This window comes from Alosa alosa, chromosome 4 (genome assembly GCF_017589495.1).
Source record: "Alosa alosa isolate M-15738 ecotype Scorff River chromosome 4, AALO_Geno_1.1, whole genome shotgun sequence".
Taxonomy (NCBI): domain Eukaryota; kingdom Metazoa; phylum Chordata; class Actinopteri; order Clupeiformes; family Clupeidae; genus Alosa; species Alosa alosa.
Window position 1 is genome coordinate 19,854,589 of NC_063192.1, and position 5,000 is coordinate 19,859,588.

Sequence of the window (5,000 nt, forward strand, 5' to 3'; positions counted from 1 at the left end):
CCGCAGGCATCTCCGGACACAGCCGGTGGCCATGGAGGTTTTCGAGCCGAAAGAAAAGTCAAAGAGAGAGAGGAGGAGGAGGAGGGAGGAAGGGAGAGAGGGAAAAAGAAGACGAAAAAGAAGCCCAAAGAGTTCAAGCTGGCGGTTCAGCCGATCTTAATCAATTAAGGAAATCGGCGGGAAACTGCTGAAGTGATGAGAGGGTTTCCGGACATGTCGATAGTCTGCTTCTGATTGGTAAAGTGTATCTGAAAGGTGTGCTCACAGTGAGAGCTGCCCGAGGAGAGGAGAAGAAAAAGAAAAGAGAGGAGAGAGGGAGAGAAGAGAAGAGAGAAGAGAGGAAGAGAAAAGTAGTAGAGAAGAGGGCCTGTGCTGCTCAGTCATATGAACTTGAGATCTCAAACTTTAGCACCATGGACAGCAGTCTGACACTGAGCCTCTTATGGTCAGTCTAAATCCCCCTGTCTGGCCTTGTGGATTTGTCTTTGCACACAACTGTGTGTGTGTGTGTGTGTGTGTGTGTGTGTGTGTGTGTGTGTGTGTGTGTGTGTGTGTGTGTGTGTGTGTGTGTGCGTCAGTGTGTGGAGGTGGTATATGTGTGTTTGTGTTTATGTGTCTGTCTGAGTACGTCTATCAAGACAAGGATAGAGTTTGCTTAAGTGTGCGTTTCGCCAGACTCCTGACACATTCACTATCTCTGCTTTGGCGTCTGTCTGAGAATGTCTCTGAATGTTTGGTGTTATTTTGGATGCGTATTTGTGTGCTTGTCTGTGTCTGCACAACTCTCTCTGTCTCCCTGCCTCTCACTAACTCTCTGTCTGCTTATGTGTGTGTGTGTGTGTGTGTGTGTGTGTGTGTGTGTGTGTGTGTGTGTGTGTGTGTGTGTGTGTGTGTGTGTGTGTGTGCGAGTGTGTATGTCTGTGTTTGCGTGTGTGTGTGTGTGTGTGTGTGTGGTAAGGAGTGGCTTTTGCCATCAATCTGCATGAGTGGACTGGAAAAAGGGAGAGATAGTGGGAGTAACAGAGAGAGAGAGAGAGACTGAGAGAGAGAGAGAGAGATAGCGAGAGAGTGAGACATAGAGAGAGAGATACACAGAGAGAGGGAGGCAGACAGAGAGAGAGAGAGGTGAAAGTATCCCATTGTTGGAGAGGAGTGAGAGGAGAGATGAAAGGAGGAGGAGATAAACGGAGAGAATGGGAGTGAGAGAAAGAGAGAGAAAGAGAGAGATGAGCAGAAACATGATTAATAAGCCTCCTCTCCTGGCTTACGAGTCATTTCATTATCTGATACTGTGTGCATGTGATCCTGTGCTTTCTCTCCTCTCTTCTCTTGTCATCTCTTCTCTCTTCCCTCTTATCTTCTCTGTTCTCCCTTTCCCAATCACCTCTCATCTCTTCTGCTCTTCCTCCCTATCTTTCCTTCTCCCTCCCTCCCTCCCTCCGTCTACCTTTCTCTCCTCTCCCCTTCCCCTCTCTCCTTCCCTTCCTTTCTCTCCTCTCCTCCTCTTCTCTTCCCACCTCTTTTCTCTCCTGTCCTCTCCTCCACCTCTCTCTCCCCATCTTCCATTCTCCTTCCTTCCTTCTCTCTACCTTTCTCTTCTCCCCCTTTCCTTTTTCTCCTCTTCTCCCTTCACTTCCTCCCCTCCCCTCCCCTCCCGTCCTCCTCTCCCTCTCTCTCTCTCTCCATGGACAGGCTTCAGTGCCGGCTATTGACCCCTCACCAGTGCGGGTGCCAGGCTGCAGGACAAATGAAGTGGGTCCGGCCGGGCGAGCGTATTAATATCATAATTATCCCCAGCGCTCTGATCCAGCCGCTGTTCAGCGGGCCCTAATGTGGGATATGATGGAGAAGGAGAGAGCAGGAATTGCATTCGATTAGCACTAAACAAGAGCAGAGGACGCAGAGTGATTGAATCAATCAAGGGAGACACCCTGACTGAAGGGAGAGAGAGAGAGAGAGAGAGAGAGAGAGATGAGGGATGAGGAATGTGTGTGTGTGTGTGTGTGTGTGTGTGTGTGTGTGTGTGTGTGTGTGTGTGTGTGTGAGCGAGGGAGGCACAACAGGGAAGAAGATCAGGTAATGCGGTTTTAACCTCTCCATTCTCTTTGCACTTATTCCAATTCACAAGTCAGTCCATCACTGGTGTTTTTTTTCTCTCTCTCTCTTCTTTCCTCTCCCCCCTCTCCCTCTCTCTCTCTCTCTCTCTCTCTCTCTCTCCCTGTCCTTTGTTCCTGGCTGTGCCTTGGCCAGTCCTGTAAGTGTGGTAGTAATTAGAGCAGGTAGAGAGAAGCAGAAAGGACGTTGGGTGTCCACCAAGACCTACTACATGTGGAGACCAAAAGAGGCCCCAGGGAACACGGGCACCAGAACACGGGCACACAGAGGGAGGAGAGAGATAGGAGAGGGAGACACAGAAGGAGGCCGGAGTAAATGAGCACAGAGAGATAGAGAGAGGGAGAGGAGAGGAGAGGAGAAGGAGCAGAGAGGAGAGGATGTCTCATTCCCTTTTTCTCTCCTCTCCATCTCTCTCTCTCTCTCCTTCTATCTCTTCTCCCCCCAGGGGGCTGTATGGATAAAGACAGGATAAAAGAGGCAGCCTGTCTCATGGAATGAAATGATCTACCACCTCTCCCTCATCCCTCTTACCTTTGCAACTACACAGAGAGAGTTTGTGTGTGTGTGTGTGTGAGTGTGTGTCGTGTGTGTGTGTGTGTGTGTGTGTGTGTGTGTGTGTGTGTGTGTGTGTGTGTGTGTGTTTTGTGTGTGCGTGTGTGCATGCACATGTGTGTGTGTTTTGTGTGTGCGTGCGCATGTGTGTGTGTTTTGTGTGTGCGTGCGCATACATTATGTGTGTGTGTGTGTGTGTGTTTTGTTAGTGCATGTGTGTGTGTGTGTATGTGTGTGTATGTGTGTCTTTTTTGATGCGGCATAAATGGGAAACATGGGAACATGGTTATTTACTGGGGCATGGAGGGGCATGGAGGGGCATGGAGGGGCTATGTTGTTATCAGTACCATTTTCCTGTTCATGTCCAGAGACTTGCTGGGAATGATGCAGCATCGATGCTAACAGGCATCAGACACAGAGTTGATATGAAGAGCACTGGCCAGCGAAAATAGAGATGGACAGATAGGAAAGGGAGAAAGAAAGAGAGGGGTGGGGATGGAGGGATAGAGAAAGAGAACAGGAGAGGTAAAGATACAGGACGCCTGGAGAGAGAGAGGGTCTCTGTGAAGATCCGAGTAGCTCAGGAGGTGTGTGAGCGAATAGGCAGAGACAGCTCAGGACAACCGGACGAGCCAGCCAAGGACGGTCTGGGCTTTGATGGTTCTGCTTGGGGAGGGGGGAGGAATGCGAGAGAGACGGTGGCGCTTTAGGTCCGAGCGGGAGAGGAAAGTTGTTGTGGCGTGAATGTGCAAGAGGCCCCCGGCTCTGAACCACCGGCTTTTCAATCAGGGGCTGGAATATTGCTTTTGTCTCGTCCGTTTTTCCCCCCGGCCCAAAGCGAGGACCGGTGCTGATGCTGGAGCCAGGGCCTGCTCTTTGAGGCTCTGTGCGTATTCAGGAGGCTGAGGGTAGAATGGGGTGGAGGTGGGGTGGGGGGGGGTGGGGGGGGGGGGACGGAGCGCTGGCCGGGTGCTGTGCGCATGATAAAAGTGAGAGCGAGCACCTCCACCAGGGAGAGAGAGCACAAGGCCAGAGTCTCCGAGCGAGCGCTCCCGTTTCATTAGATCACGACTCGCACTTCTGCCTCCACAGGAGAAAGGGGCCAGCCCAGGGAACAAAACAAGGGCTAAAAGATTTTTTTTTTGACGTCAAATTTTTTTCTTCTCTCTCTCTCCTCTCTCACCCTCCATCCCCCTTTCTTTCTTTCTCCCTCTCTCTCTCTCTCTCTCTTTTCTCCTTCTCTTAGCATGTCCTAAAACCAGGGCGAAAATAAGTGCTGTGCTTTTGGAAAGTGTGAGCGGGAGTGTGACCCGTTCCTTCTTCCCCTGCTCTCTCTCTCTTTCTCTCTCTCTCTCTCTCCCTTTCTCTCTCTCTCTTTCTCTCCCCTTCTCCATCGCGCTCGGCTCTTCCAAAGCCAGGCTGCGGTGTCAGGGTTAGCTTTGATCTGTCAGCGCGAGCTGTCTCTAGCAGGCAGAGGGGTTATGTTTAATCTCTCCGCCCGGCTCCATTAGGTCAGAATTAGACTTGAAGAAGCACTTTACAGCCTGAGCAACGTACCAACTAGCACAACACTGGAGTGGAGTGAGAGAGAAGGAGCGAGGGAGAGAGAGGGAGAGAGAAAGAGAGAGAAAGAAAATAGACAAAAAATACAATGACTCCAGAAAAAAATAACAAAAGATAACAAAGACTTTTGCTAACAGGTGTCAAATATAAATAGATCAAAGGACTACAGTAAAAACCCCGCTCACTTCATTCTGTTACCCCCCTTCCCCACACATACCCCACACTCCATCTCCTCTCAGCCTGGCAACACAGCCTCACACACACACGTACACACACACAAACACACACTCCATCTCCTCTCAGCCTGGCAACACAGCCTCACACACACATGCACACACACACGCACACACACACACAAACACACACTCCATCTCCTCTCAGCCTGGCAACACAGCCTCACACACACACACACACACACACACACACACACACACACACACTCCATCTTCTCTTAGCCTGGCAACACAGCCTCTTACACACACACACACACACACACACACACACACACACACACACACACACACACACAAACAAACACACACCATCTTCTCTCACCCTGGCAACACAGCCTCACACAAACACATACACTCACACACCCCACACTCCATCTCCTTTCAGCCTGGCAACACAGCCTCCCGAGTCTCCATGAGGCAAGCACAAAAAATGCCGGACATTATAGGTGCCACTTCCAAAAGCATGTGTGCGTGCATGCACACATGAACACACACACACACACACACACACACACACACACACACACACACACACAC

At 50.6% G+C, this 5,000-nt stretch overlaps 1 protein-coding gene across 1 annotated transcript in view; it reads right to left on the bottom strand.

Annotated features, from left to right (window-relative positions):
- The window catches only part of camta1a (calmodulin binding transcription activator 1a), a 410,932-nt gene that overhangs the window by 89,050 nt on the left and 316,882 nt on the right, over window positions 1-5,000 (bottom strand).